The sequence below is a fragment of the Gossypium hirsutum genome, chromosome D12, assembly GCF_007990345.1.
Source record: "Gossypium hirsutum isolate 1008001.06 chromosome D12, Gossypium_hirsutum_v2.1, whole genome shotgun sequence".
Lineage (NCBI taxonomy): Eukaryota > Viridiplantae > Streptophyta > Magnoliopsida > Malvales > Malvaceae > Gossypium > Gossypium hirsutum.
The window spans coordinates 49905773-49922047 of record NC_053448.1 but is presented as its reverse complement, the minus strand read 5'-3'; the positions used below and the strand labels follow the sequence as shown (position 1 = coordinate 49922047).

General features: G+C 32.7%; 2 long non-coding RNA genes across 3 annotated transcripts; one reads left to right on the top strand and one right to left on the bottom strand.

Moving 5' to 3' along the window:
• Positions 1–1746: 1746 nt before the first annotated feature.
• Positions 1747–4223, top strand: LOC107946346 (uncharacterized). 2 transcript variants are annotated; one of them, XR_001696910.2, is made up of 5 exons: positions 1747–2018; positions 2200–2242; positions 2357–2469; positions 2577–2715; positions 3903–4223. It is a non-coding gene; the product is annotated as an uncharacterized lncRNA (long non-coding RNA). The 2 variants fall into 2 exon arrangements; XR_001696909.2 differs by having other exon boundaries at positions 1752–2023.
• A 1998-nt stretch (positions 4224–6221) lies between these two features.
• LOC121224184 (uncharacterized) lies at positions 6222–7438 on the bottom strand. The gene is made up of 3 exons (XR_005921761.1): positions 7213–7438; positions 7082–7114; positions 6222–6630 (listed from the first exon to the last, which is right to left on the bottom strand). It is a non-coding gene; the product is annotated as an uncharacterized lncRNA (long non-coding RNA).
• Positions 7439–16275: the final 8837 nt, after the last annotated feature.

The window sequence follows — 16275 nt, the reverse complement described above, 5'->3', positions numbered from 1 at the left end:
GCAAGGCAGGCACTTTAATGAAATTGTAGAAGAAAGCAAAGAAGGTGTAACAATCCAACTACTACTTAATTACTATCATTTTCATCATTAAACTTCACACCCATCTTTCGTTCATCCCAAGTTAACATGGTCATCAAATCCTATTGGTCGAATGAACTCCTGTATGGGAGAAAAGCAATTGGTTTCAGCCCTCATGTTCAACACTTGTATTTGCTTTCTAAAGAAACCCTAATATAATTAATATGTATACGAAGACGAATATGCATCAAGTAAATATAGATACATACATAATTACGTATGGAAGATAAAGTAGAGGTAGTGCTTTTGATGTCAAGCAATTAAATTTGACTCACTTTCAGGAGAAAAGACTGATTGAATGAGTCTAACATCATTTCCAACTCAAATCTTCTGCTTCTGCAAGTTTCTTCAATTCCACCAAGCATGTCCGTATGAGCTTTTTTTTGTTGGAACTAAGAAAATAAAATGTGAAACTTTGACAGAAACTTAAGCAATAAGCTTCAATTTCTTGCTGATCAAACAAGAGAATCGGCTATAGTTTTGTGAACTTAAAAGTGCTCAAGTAAAACTAGAAAATGAAGAAGAATTTAAAAGATTTTCATTACATTGAATAAATGCATAAAGCCATTACATAAACCAAACATTTAGCTGGCCAAAATGATGAAAAATGCTACCTAAACATTTACCTAACTCCACTAAGTAGCATAGAAACTTGATAAACATAAGTTGTACACTTGGTAAAGCTGACTTATCGATCTATCAACACCTAATTACATCAAACATGCTAACAACTTAGTTCATATCTAACTAAGTAACAAAACATCCAATTGAAGTAACAAAACATCTGCATGATCTTTAGCAGCAACTTGCATGGCTCGGGGCAACTTGGTCTACTTCATGGTTTGCATGTAAGCCAGCTTCAACACTCCTCCTTGGCTTGTATGCTGCAAACTCCCAATTTTGCTCTTAAATCCTTGAATCTTGACACGCAAAGAGGCTTTGTCAAGATATCAGCTAGCTGATCTTCAGAACTACAATGAATCAATTTAACTTCTTGAGATTGTTCCATTTCCTTAACAAAATGAAACTTGATCTTAAATGTTTTGTCTTCCCATGGAACACTGGATTCTTTGCAATTGCAACAGTAGATTGGTTGTCACATTTAATCTCTGTTGCTTCCTTTTGGTGTAAGTTCAAGTCAGCCATGATCTTCCTTAACCAAATTGCTTGGTTAACTGCTCCTATAACATCTCGCTTTTCAGTGGTGTCGGAAATAATAGTTTCGGGGTCACCAAATCCGACAAGTAAGTTCGTAAATATTATTATCTAATATTTATGAGTCACATGTGATTTTTAAAAAGGTTTTTGATTTGATAATTTTTGTTATATAAGTGATTTATTAAGTTCAAGTAGTTTTAGAAAATAAGGTATCGGGGCCTTGTTTTTATAAACCGAGCCGTAAATATTTTTATAAATATTTACAGAGTGTCATTAAGGTGGTATTAAAGTTTCGTTAAGAAATTTTAATGTTTCAATAGTTAATTAATTAAGAGAAAAGGACCAAATTAAAAAAGTGCATTCCCGAGACTCCGTTCTCGTAAATCAGACTAATAAATATTTAATAAATATTTACAAAGCTAGTTGTGTAGTTAATTTGGTTTTGGTTAAGTGAATTTGTATGAATTAAGAGTAATTAGGTATAAAGACTAACAGCGTGTTTGGTTGGGAGGGAATGCATGCGTATTCCCCCTATGCAGCGGGCCCACCAGGAAACGGCTGTTTGGTTCGCTGTTTTCCCATTCCCCCCGAATCGGTTCCTCCCCCATTACATTGATTGCGCCGATTACCCATTCCGCGTCTTTCCCTTTTTTCTCTTCCGTTTTCTGCCCTCGTCCTCAATGCTCCTTCTTCCACGCTTCCTTGCACATGTAATTTCTTTTCCCTCATCCTCTCCCGATGTTTCTCAATTTTCCCCTTTCAGATTTCTCATTCTTCTTCTGGTACGGTACGCTTTTTTTCTTCTCACATTTTTTTCTTTTCTCCATTTTCTTTTCTCCAGATTTCTGCTTCTTCTTCCAAATTTTTTCCCTGTTTTTCTTTTCTTTTCTTTTCTGTAGAATCGATTTTGATTTTATTTATCTTTGTCGAATTTCCAAACACTTCTGATATCAACCATTTCAGAGAGCTGCGCGTTGGTGATTATCTTGCTGTGAAGGGACCCAAGGTATACAGTTTTTTTCATATGAACGCATAAACTGGTCTTGGCAGTATGGTTTCTTTCATTTGACATGTGGTTTGCATTTCCTTATGTTGTTGTTCTGTGAATTGTTTCTTTCAGGGACGATTCAGATATCAACCTGTCTAGTAAAGTATACACCAGATCAGATTAGGAAAATGGAAGAATCAGATAAGATTCGAAGAGCTAGTGAACCTATAGAGCTTGTTAAATTGGTATGCAAAAACACCCATATTTCCTCTTCTTTTTTTTTGATAGTTCACATTTTGTTGGTGATAACACTTTTAATTATGAGATTACTATTTGACCTTTATATATAAAGGTTAAGCGAATAAAGTATGAATTATCGAGTGACGAATCGTTGGCCGAATTGCCACGGGCGGTTAAGCATAAGATAATTGATGGAATCTTACAGAGATTGAGAAGTTTGAGACCAAATGCTAGTATCAGTGACCAGCAAGGTTGGTGTCTTAGTTCCCTTTTTACTTTTTGATTGTTTTGTTTAATTGTATTACAATTTTAAAGTTATTTTATTTCTGTATGTTCTTATTTAGTAAGTATATAGATTGAACATTTATGATATGTCCTATTCAGGAGTGTTAGGTTTAAGTTCAAAGATTGTATCTTTGTATCTGTTAATGAATGAATCAAAGTCTTAGACTGCATCTTATTAAGGAAACTTTTAGATGTGTTATTAGCTGGTTTAGCATGCAGGGTGAAGCCAGAAAACTACCTTTGCCCTGCTAGAGATGAGCCATAAAATTTTTTTTTGGGCGGGGGGGAGGAGTACAAATTTACCATTATATTAACTTGTAATTTCATAAATTTCTAAGGGACTAAAATGCATAAATATTTGGGGGGGTAAGGCCACTGCCTGCCTTCCCTTATCTATGCCCCCGGCAGGAGATAGAAATGCTATAATGACATTGCACTTTTTGAGTATGTAGAGTTGGTATTATCCCTCATTTGGTAAGTATTAGGTTTCTTGTGGTGTTATATTAAAGTTGTATTAGGTTTCTTGTGGTGTTATATTAAAGTTGCACTGTTTTACCTATTATAGACTGATTAGTCCCCTCTTGTTTTAGTTGAAACATTACGACTGCTGGAAAATGAGCTTCCAATTGAATTCTGTTATAAATCCTGAAGAAATCCATTTTGAAACTTTATTTCCATCATACGTGATGCGTGTTTGTGATGTTTTCTAAAATTAGGGAAGAAATCCTGAAGAAATCCATTTTGGTTCTCTGTCTGGTTCAAATTCGTAGTTGGAACATGATTAATTCTTACTCTGTATGATACGGAGCTCCGTTTTCTTGTTGTGTTTTCCTGATTTCATATATGTAATCTTTTCTCAATTACGTTTCCAATTTAATATTTGAATGAAGAGTCTAATTATTGATAGAGTATGCCTTTGGTGCATGCTGTTTTGTGGCATCCATCTAAAGTAGTTTTCTACCTTCCTGGGCTGAGTTCAGTTAAGTCTATATCATCATCCTCCCCTTGGCATATTGCATTCATTTTAGCTATAGAGTTATTTGCACAATTGATGATTATCGTTTGACATTTCTCAATCTTCTATACTGGCCTAGTAGTCATTCTTCTCTCCTAACCTTTCTCATATGTGATCAACTGTACTATTTTATTGCAGGCGCAGTCTCCTAACTACAATGCTACCCTGAAACAAATTTTCCCCAATATTTAGCAAATCGATTTTGAGGTATTTGCTTAGAAATTTTGGTAGGATCTGGACTGTTGTAGTTGAATGTTCATAAATTTGCAATCACGCGTGTAGTATGCTAACGATAACATCTCCAGTCCCTTGTTGTCTGGAGCTTGTCTGGAGCTTGTGAGTTTGCATATGTTGCTAGGGGAAAACAGGGTTCTGGACGTGATCCCTAATTCTTTGAAGGGGATTAACCATGATATGTTTATTTATTAAATGCAGTGTTGTTAATTATTGTTTTGAACATTCTTAATCTCTTGAATTGTTGACCTCTTTCCAACTTTTTAATAATATTTCAAGCTCTCTTGTAAACAATAATGTATGGCTTTCTATGTTGTGGGTCAGTCCAGAAATTCACATAAGATGCATGGTCATTTGTTAAAGAAGAAATGAAAATCCAAATTTTCATTTATAATTGTTGTACTAACCACATTTTACTCATCATTTCAGTAATGGCTTCCATTTAAGGCACTGTAACAATGTACTAAAATTACTTGTAATTCCAATGCCAGGAGATATAATCAATATCACACATTGCTCTAGCTCTAAGCAGCTCAAAGATGCAAGAGGAAGTTCTAGAGAAGTTCATAAACGCCACAATAAATCTCCGCACCTTTTTTAAGTAACTATCAATGAACAGAAAGGGAAATGAGAAGAAGCAACTATCCTCTATAGATTATACCATTTCATGAAATGCAAATAGATAGGACAATAAATCGACCAAATATAAAATAGCAGAGAAATATGATTATTTAAAAGTATACAAGGGAAAATAAAACAACATTCCACGTACCGAAGAGAGAAAATCTCACCCTAGACAACTATTTCAGGGTTTAAGATTTCACTGGGCAACAAAGATGAGCAAATAAGTAAGTTATATATATTTTTATATTATTATATATTATGATTTTAGTAAATTCATATAAGAATAATTATATTAAGAATTTTATTAAATTATATATTTTTATTAAATTATATTTAATAATAATTATGTTAAAACATGATTAAAATATTTATTATTTATATTAATAGTCTTATTAAAATTTTATAACAAAACAATAATCATCAACTTAAAAAAAATTCTGCTAAGGGTATTCTAGTCATTTTAGTTTTTTTCCCTTATGCTATTACACTTCCATTCCATTCAACCAAACACAAGAATACTATTACGCCTCTATTCCATTACATTCAACCAAACAATTGATTTGCTATTATGCCTCTATTTCATTACGCTTCTATTCCATTACGCTTCTATTCCATTACAGCGAACCAAACGTGCCCTAACAGCACGTTTGGTTCGTTGTATTGGAATAGAGGCGTAATAGAATAGAGGCGTAATAGCAAATCAATTGTTTGGTTGAATGTAATGGAATAGAGGCGTAATAGTATTCTTGTGTTTGGTTGAATGGAATAGAGGTGTAATAGCATAATGGAAAAAACTAAAATGACTAGAATACCTTTAGCATAAATTTGTTTGGGTAAATGATTATTGTTATTGTTATTTAAAATTTAATAAGATTATTAATATCAATAATAAATAATTTAATCATATTTAAACATAATTATTATTAAATATATTATAATTAAAATATATAATTTAATAAAATTCTTAATAATCAATATTCTTATATGAATTTACTCAAATCATAATATATGATACTATAAATATAATTTAACATAATTATTATTAAATATATTATAATTAAAATATATAATTTAATAAAATTATTAATAATTAATATTCTTATATGAATTTACTCTAATCATAATATATGATACTATAAAAGATAATTTAACATAATTATTATTAAATATATTATAATTAAAATATATAATTTAATAAAATTCTTAATAATCAATATTCTTATATGAATTTACTAAAATCATAATATATGATACTATAAACTATAATTTGAAATAATTAATATTAAATATATTTTAATTAAAATATATGATTTAATAAAATTTAAAATAATTATAACTAATAAATTTTCTTATATGAATTTGTATAATTTAAAATAATTATTATTAAATATAATTTAATAATGATATATAATTTCATAAAATTTTTGATAATAAATTTTCTTATATGAATTTATATAAATAACATTCAAATTGTAGGTGCATTTGGCCGTCAAATGCAAAAAGAAGCCAGTGGGGTGTGCATACCAAAAATTTTCTTTTCAACTTGACATCAAATATGGAGAAAGAATATGGCAAAGTTGAGAAGATGACCAGTGATCAACAAATGGAGATACTATACTTAACTCCTTAAATAATTTTGGGGCACAACCCAAAATACACACCATGATTCTGATTTATAGTTTCTTAGCTTAGACAAAAAGGTTATAAACACAGGACAGACTTTAAAACCTAGACAAAGAGAACTGATATATATTCGTCAAGCTACACCTCAAATCACATTTCAAATGGCCGTGTTACTCTTCATCTGAATCACTTAAGAAATGTACACTAACAATGATGTCAAGTTGAAATCAGATTTCCATGAGTCGTCACGTGCGAGAGGTATGCTGAAGAAGTTGTTCCAGCAAGTTGCTCTGTTGATGAGCGTCTATTCTGATTTAAGATCTTGGGTAGGAACATAGTATGAAGCCCCATTCTGAGCACCATTAGCTTTAGATTGCTCTTTCAACTGAATCATGCCAACAATGAAATACTTAGAAGAAGAAATGAAACAAAACTCTCATTCTGGAAATCATGATGTGTGATTACATTACAATAACTAAGGAACAGAACACAAGGCCATGCGTTCAAAATGGACTCTAGGTGAAGTTATAGTAAGCATGAAAAATAATTTTTGATGATTGAACTGGATGATGCTTGTCTTTCAGTGAAGCTCTATGAGTAACCATCAAATGCTTAAGAGTAAACTATTTTTAACTTTTACCATATCGTCCACCAAAGATATATCAGTATCCTTAGAAGCAAGTTAGAAATAGCTCGGTTTAAACCAATCAACCCATTCACATCCTATTACAGTATATTTTGTAGATAATCATGATTTCTCATTTGCTAAACCAAAGTTGAAATGATGGCTTTTGGCAAGTAGCAAAGGACACAAACAAGAGAAGTGAGCAACTTACCTTCCTTAGGACCTTCTTATGGTATCGATAGCCCTAATCACACAAGAAAGAAATTTGTTACCAAATTAAACTATCAGCTGATAGCACTAAATCAAAGAGAAAAAAAAAGTAACCATGCATTGCTTGATTACCTTGTCGGTGCCATAGATATAATCACAATAAGTAAAAACTGAAGCAAAGTTGCTCTGGCTTTGTTCTCCAACATAATGATGGTAATCATGGTAATCAGCACCACCATAAAATGGGATAAACCTTGTGGGTGCCCAGGGGAAATCATATCTGCATTACACAATTTATAACTAAGCTAGGCTTCCAAGCATGAAAGTCATATGTTACTTCTTTCATCTCTATGCTTCTTTCATCACTCAAAACCACTTGCATCAATTATTCTTAAGGAAGCTTTATGAGATAATATATTAACAAACGGCGAATTTTGTACACTCAATAACCAAACAAAAGATTAAATGGGGATTAAGTGGGGCCCACGGAATAGGGGTGTAATGGCTATGCCAATACACCCAACCAAACATGGTGTTAAAGTTAAAATATATATTATAATATTATATCTTAATCATTAAGTATATATATTATATTATATATTATAATAAGTAAATATAATAAATAAAAGAAACAAAAAGAAATAGAAAGAAGCAGAATAAAAACAAAGTAGGAGAAAAAGAAAGAAAGGAGAAAACTAGGGTTTCAAAGTTTCAAGTTCAATTGGTTAGTCAATTTAGTTCCTTTTTCTTTTAAATTTTATGTTTTTGGAATCTCAGTATTAAATACTACCCGACCCATGTCAAAATTTTAGAAATTATTTAGTTTTTAAATGTTGTTAATGTTGAATAATTTTAGTATTACGGATTAAATTGATAGATTTTTAAGTTAGAAGTGAAAAAGGATTGAATTGTAGAATAAATTGTAAATTTTGAGTAATAGAGACTAAATTTTGAAAAATTAAAAATTTAGAGATTTAAGTGAAATTAGATATTTAAATCTAGTTTAAAGTGGAAATTGAATGAAAATATAGGATTGATTGTGAAGAAATAAAATTGAAATATGCAATATGCAATATGCAATTGAATTGTATTTTATTGATGAATTTTAATTGTTTTAATTCCGTAGCTAACGTTGTACCGGAATCCTCGATTAGAAAGGGAAAATATGTAATGGCCTGAATTTTCAATGGTGTCGGAACAGTGATTCGAGATCACTAAATCCAACAAGTGAGTAGAAAATATTATTAATTTAATGAGTATAAGTTAAATGTGAAGTTAGGAAAATTTTTGAAATAGTGAATAGTGTACTAGGAATAAATATTAAAATAATTAGAATCGAAAATGAGATATCGAAACCCCAAATTCATAAATTGAGCCATAAATATTTCTAAAAATATTTGTAGAGTGTCATTGAGTTGGTATTAAAGTTTCGTTAGAAAATTCTAACATTTGGGTGGTCAAGTAATTAAAAAGGACTAAATAAAAAATAATGTAAAATTTGTTAAAAACTGATTAAATAGCTTAAGTGATAAATAAGGAGGGACTTAAGGCATAAATATGCCAATATGGGATCGTTGAGACGGCATAAGAGAAGAAAAAAATCTGAAAAAGTGATGTAATAAGGGCAAAATTGGAAATTTTGTAAAAATTAACAAATAAAAATCTTAATTAAAAGAGTTTCTAGGTAATTCTTCATATTTCTCAGTAAAGAACGCCATTTAAGAGTCTCTCCAAGCTGATTTTTCATATATTTGAATCATGTAAGTTTGATTCTTGGTTATTTCCTCTAATTTTTGTGATTTTGATACTTTTACAATTAGGTCCAACTAATTATTTCATTAGTTTTTGATTTCATGGCTGATTTTGAGAGTTACCATTGATGGTTTCTGAATTTCTATGATGAATTAAACATGTAATTAAAGTTTTAATTTTATTATATGATGATTTTATTAAGTGATTTTGATGGAAATTGATTTTAGGGACCTAGTTGTGAAAAATTTTAGAATTAGGGTTTGGTGTTGCGATTTTGAATATAAAAGGCTATATAGTAGTGTAAAATAGTTGGAAAAGGTGTTAATTGAGAAAAATTAGATCAATTGAGGGGTTAATTAAGAAAGGACTGAATTGTATAAACTGTGAAATTTGGGGCAAAATGGAAATCGACATTTTGCACTAAAACAGTTTTGAACAGCAGCAGTAGTCTAACTTTGAAAAATCACAAAAAATTGTGGGAATTGAATTAGAGGATTAATAAAATATGAAATTAAAGCTTATTGAGACTAGTTTCTCATAAAAGAAACAGTGTAAGCAATAGAATTGTAAATCATGAAATATAATAAATTTTGTGAGACAAGGTCAGAATGATTTCGGGTTTCCCTGTTCTAACTTTGGAAAATCATCAAAAATTGAATAAAAATAATTATGGAATTAAATTTATATATTTAAAATCATGAATGAGTCTATTTTCAAGAGAAACAAATGAGAACATCATTCAAATCCTGTATAAGGAGATAATTAATTTTTCGTGAAGAAGGGTCGGAACTGTCAGACAGCAGAACAGGGGTGACTTTAAAGAATAAACTGTACTTTTTTGCTGAAGTAAAAATTCTGAAAATTTTAGGGTGAGAAGATATGTGAGTCTAGTGTCGGGGAAAATTTACGTATCCTAATTTAGAGTTCTGCAACTCAAGATAAAAATAATTTAGTGACTATGACATGGATGGACAACATTGAGTACACATAAGTAAATAGTGAAATTATGGATAATGTTACTTATAAGCAGGTTATAAACATTAAGGATGTGAAATAGAGTGAAGGTGAAATCAATACTGATAAGTGAATGATTTTAAAATGATAGATCGAGAACCCGAAGCAAGCCGAGGAAAAGAAAAAGCAGCTGATTAGTCCCTGAACTTTTACAAATTCTGCAAATCGACCCAGATAAGTTCATATGACTAAAATTTAATGATTAAATGTTAATTTCATGAATTATATAATGTATGATGAGATATATTTATTGTTGAAATGAGAATAAAATAAAAATGCGAAAACCGAATAAATGACCAAATTGAGATGGAGCGCCGGATTTGAGTACTTCTGATCAGTGACAAGTGACAAGTGATAAGTAGTAGCTTCAGCTACACTTATCTGATCAGTGACAAGTGACAAGTGATAAGTAGTAGCTTCAGCTACACTTATCTGATCAGTGACTAGTGGCAAGTGATAAGTGGTAGCTTAGCTACACTTATTTGATCAGGGACAAGTGATAAGTGATCATACGTAAGACCATAGTTATACTATGACAAAATGGAAGTGAAGTACTCAATTTTTCGTAACCGTTCCCTAATTTTGATTAAGGATGGTAAGTGACAAATGGGCCCAAAATAATTATAGTAAAAGGATAAGAAGTAGTGAGTTTATACAAAGGGACTTACCAGTGATTGTGGTTGACAGGTAAACTTAGTAATGGTGTATAATGTATAAGTGTATAAATGTTTGATAAGATTTATGTTTTATGCCTATGAACTTACTAAGTTTCTATAAGCTTACTTGAGTGTATTCAATGTCTCTTGTAGATTGACGTGAAAATATACGGAGGATCGAATCAACACTGAGGATCACACTATCTATATTTTCTCTAGTAGCTTTTGTAAATTTCCTTTTTGATTTATATGGCATGTATATAGTTTGATGATAATATAAATACTAAAACTTGTTTAATGAATATGAATTAAAGTAAAGTGTGATGAATATGCTAAATAGTATAATTATAATTGAATTATGATTTGGTATCAAATTGATTGAAATAGATTGGTTGGTTTGGATTGGTTCTGGTTTTAAAAATTGCAGGGAATGTTGAATTATGATTTTGTATTTCTATAATCCGAATTTAGTTGTTAATTGTTATAATTTAATTTAATGTATATGGTAAGTGTTGATGTGAGAATTATTGTGTTTTGCAATTGAAATGGATTGATTTAGTATGTGATGATTTTTTTTGAATTTATATTGATTGAATTGGTATATATATTGAATATATTGATTATTTGAATTGAAATGAATATTGATTGAATTTGAAAAGTGAATTGAAACCCTATTAACTGTATCGGGCTTAGTCGGATATAGATGTCATGCCATAGGATTGGAAGAGTTCAGAGATTTTTTCGACTTCGAGTTGATGAGACACTGGGTGTCAATCTATTACTTCGGATTAATTCGATGAGGCACTAGGTGCTAATTTACTTCGGTTTAACCGATGAGACACTAGGTGTCAACTTATTACTTCGAATTATCCAATGAGGTACTGGGTACCAAACTGGTGTGTTTTGGTTGGATCCGTGTATCCGCCCAAGTCTGAGTCGTGTTAATAGGGGAAAATGAATAATAAAGTTTTATAATTGATATTGAAATGATATGGTATAAGAAATGGAAGTGAAATAGTGAATTGAAAATAGAATGTGAAATATGTTGCAAATATATGGAACATATGTGTTATATACTCATGAAATGACTATGTAATGGATATTGCAATTGTATAATGAAATGTGAAATAAATTGTGAAAGACTATTTATATAGCAAGTATGAAAATTGAGATATTTGTGAAACAAATGAAATATGATATGGTTGTTGTAATAATTAAATATTAATATGTGTTTATATTTAAATTGTATATTTGTAATTTCTTATCTATAAATATTCAGATTATAGAAATACCACTAAGTTTATACCCAGTGTACGGTTTTATTTTCCGTGCGCAGGTTAGGTACTTAACTTTTGATCGCTAATTCAGCATCTAACAACGATCCCAAACTCAAATGTAGTGATGTTTTTCCTTTGTGTCGGCATGTACTTAGGGTGTCTAAATAATAGTTATTTTTGTGGTTTGATTGTAAATGAGGTTATAAGTTTAATTTTGGTTGGTTTTATACATAAATATGTGTTTGTTTTTGAAGCCATATTATGACAAATTGATTTGGATTTGGTATGTTTATAATTTGGATTAAAATGATGCTTTGATGACTTGTTTTGATGATATGAAATGTTTGAAAATTCTGTCTGTTTAATCTGTAAACTCCGGTAATACTCTGAAACTCGGTTCCGACGAGGGATACAGGTTGGGGGTGTTACAGCTCCTATAGCTGCTACATACTCTGCCTCAGCTGTTGATTGAGCAACAACAATTTGCTTCTTTGAGCTCCAACATAAAAATGGCTGAACCAAGGGTAAACAAATACCTTGAGGTGCTTTTCATGTCATCTATCGATCCTGCTCAATCACTATTAGAAAAACCAAGCAGCTTCATGCTTTCCACCTTGGTAAACATTATTCCAAAGCTTTGAGTGCCATTGATGTATCTGAGAACTCTCTTTGCAGCTTGAAAATGGTTCACATTGCAGCAATGCATGAACCTGGATAAGAGACTAACAACATACATTATATCTGGTCTTGCAGTTGTTAAGTAGAGTAAACATCTCACCAAGCTTCTATAGGATGTCTCACATACTTTCTCAAAGTCACATTGGCTTGAAAATTTTTCTCCAATAGCAATTGAAGTGCTAGTTGCTTTGCAATTTTGCATAGAGAACTTGTTCAGAATCTTCAAGACAAATGCCTTTTGACTCAAGAAAATCCCTTGCTGAGTCTGGGACACTTCCATGCCAAGGAAGTAGGACATTTCACACAATTCTGACATTTCAAGCACACTTTCCATCTTGCCTTTGAAGTTAGTCAATATAGCCTTGTTTTCTCCTATCACTAGCAGGTCATCCACATATAAGGAGACTATGACCTGTGTTTCATCACCTTCCTTTTTCACATACAAAGTTGGTTCACTGATGCTTCTTTTGAATCCCAAGCTCACAAGGTAGGTGTCGATTCTGGCATACCAGGCTCTTGGAGCCTGTTTTAAGCCATACAAGGCTTTTCTTATCTTGTAAACACTGTCTTCTTCACCAGGAACTTTGAAACCTTCATGTTTTTCAACATAGATATCCTCATCAAGAAAGCCATTGAGGAAGACAGATTTTACATTAAGTTGATGTATTTTTCACTGCCTTTGTGCAGCCAATGCAACCAGCAGTCTAATTGTGTCAAGCCTTGGCACTGGTGCAAATGTTTCAAGGTAGTCAATTCCATATTTTTGACTAAATCCCTTCACAACCAGCCTTGCTTTTAGTTTGTTCAAGCTTCCATCAACATTTTGTTTGGCTCGAAACACTTATTTCACTCCTAGAACCTTCTTGTGAGCTGGTCTTGCAACTAACTCCCAGGTTTGAATTTTGTAAATCATGGTCTTCTCATCCATCATGGCTTGCTTCCATCCTTGCTGAGTTTGATCTTCTTCAAAATAGGTTGGTTCAACAGTAGCCATATTTGCCCTCTTATATATTTCACTCAAGGGTCTGGTTCCCCTAACTGCCTCAACATCTATGTCCATTTCAGGAACATTTTGATCTCCTTCAATCTGGTCTGTTACCAAGTCTTCAGCAGTAGCTTCTGGATCACTTTTATCCCAGTTCTAGCTTGACTTCTCATCAAATACAACATCTCTGCTCACAAAGACCCTTTTGGTTGTAAGATCCAAAATCCTATAGCCTTTCTCGACACTGCTGTAGCCCACCAGAATGCTAGGCTGAGCTTTCTTGGCTAACTTGCCTCTTTTGACTGTAGGAATATGTGCATAACATATGCATCCAAACACCCTTAGAAGAGCGAGTGATGGCTTGAACCCAAACTAAGCTTCAAATGGTGTTTTTTCAAACAATGCTTTAGTAGGCAGCCTGTTTTGAAGATATATTGCTTTAGTAGGCAAATTTTTCTCAACATCAAGCATCTGGCCATATCCATCAAGCTTCTATTCTTTCTCTCACTGACACCATTCTAATGAGGTGTGTAGGTGTTGGTGAGCTGATGTTTAATGCTTATTTCATCACAAAAACTTTGAAACATTGCTGAAGTATACTTTGTGCCATTGTCTGACCTTAGTATCTTGAGCTTGCAACCTGATTCTATTTTTGCTGCAGCCTTGAACTTCCAAAACACTGACGCCACTTCTGATTTATGCTTGAGAAAATAGCCCCAACAAGATCTTGAATAATCATCAATGAAGAGAATAAAGTACTTGCTACCATTCAAGGATTCAATTCTCATTGGGCCACACACATCAGTGTGGACTAATTGCAACTTCTCAGATGCTCTCCAGGCCTTGTTCAAAGGAAATGGCAGTCTAGCTTGCTTTCCTAGCTGACATACTTCACAAACATCCTTCTTTGTGACTGATTTTGTGAAGTTTTCAACAAAGTCTCTTTTGGTCAGCTGAACTAGAGATTTGTAGTTAACATGGCCCAACCTTTTATGCCACAACTTAGATTCATCTAATTTAGTTGTGTAGGCACAAATTGAGTTTTTACTCTAATCGACAATAAAGCTTCTGTCAGTCATACTTACTGACATGAGCTTGGATCCACTTGGATCACTAATTAGGCACCCTTTATCCTTAAAAACCACAGAGTAACCCTTTTCAAGCAGCTCAGCTATACTATGTAGGTTTCTATCAATTTCAGGTACTAGCAAGACATTAGAAACAAGTTTGGTACCTGTGTGTCAATGAGCATATCTCCCTTGCCTTCTGCTTTAATGTAGTGTCCATTGCCCATTTTTACTCTTGTGTTGAAGGATCTATCAATGCTTTTGAAAATGGTCTCATCAGGTGTCATGTGGTTTGTGCCACCATTCTCTATCAACCATCCTTTTGTGATTTTTTTTTCTGGTGGCTGAATAAGAGACAACAAAGACTTGTTCTTCTTGATCACAACCTTCTTCTGCCACTTGGGCTTCAGCTTGAGGCTGTTGAAGTTGATTTTGCTTCTGCTTGCCTTTATTTCTGCAAACTTTGTCAACATGACCCATCTGTTTGCAGATTTTGTGCTGAACATCAGGTCTGAACCAACAATTTGCCTCTGGATGGCTAAGCCTTCTACAATGTGAGCAAGGTGGATATCTTCTTCTTGCTCCATCTCTTCTAGGCTTATTTGAGAAAGTCTTCTTCCCCTTATAGCCAGAGGAGCTCGAGGTTGGTTTGCTCTTAGCTTGGAAGGCACTTTCTTAATGCTCTTCCTGTCTGATGGCTCTTCTTTGGTCCTAAGCATAAAGAGCATTGATTAAGTCAGTCAAAGAGATCCTCGACAGATCTTTTGAGTCTTCTTGGGAGGAGATTTTGGCTTCACATCTTTTAGGTAAGGTTGAAATAACCTTTTCCACTATTCTAGCTTCACCAAACTGGTCCCCAAGCAATCTAATGCTGTTCACAACAGACATGATCCTGTCTGAGTACTGCTTAATTGTTTCTGCTTCCTTCATCTTCAAATTTTCAAAGTCCCTTATTAAATTCAAGAGTTGTTGCTGCCTTGTTCTTTCAGTTCCTTGAAACTCCTCCTTAAGCTTGTCCCATGCTTATTTTGGAGACTTACAGGCCATAATCCTTGTGAAAATCAAATCTGACACACTGTTTTGAATACAGGACATTGCCTTGTATTTTTTGGCTCTATCATCAGAGTGTTGTCTGATCTGAGCCACCGTGGGGTTGGCTCTCAAAGGTGGTGATTCTACATCAGTATTAACAACCTCCCACAAGTAGAATGCCTACAGGTAGGTCTTCATCTTCACTACCCAGATGTGGTAGCCTTCACCATTGAACACTGGTGGTGGTGCTGGAGAGAAACCAGATGAAGACATTGCTTTAAAGGATTGAAAAGAGTGAGGTCCACTAAGAAATCAGCTCTTGATACCAATTCTTGGAACTAAGAAAACAAAATGTGAAACTTTGACAGAAACTTAAGCAATAAGCTTCAATTTCTTGCTGATCAAACAAGAGAATTGGCTATAGTTTTGTGAACTTAAAAGTGCTTAAGTAAAACCAGAAAATGCAGAAGAATTTGAAAGATTTTCATTACATTGAATAAAGGCATAAAGCCATTACATGTACCAGACATTTAGCTGGCCAAAATGATGAAAAATGCTACCTAAACATTTACCTAACTCCACTAAGTAGCATAGAAACTTGATAAACATAACATGTACACTTGGTAAGGCTGATTTATCAATCTATCAGCACCTAATTAGATCAAACATGCTAACAACTTAGTTCATATCTAACTAAGTAACAAAACATCCAATTGAAGTAACAAAACATTTGC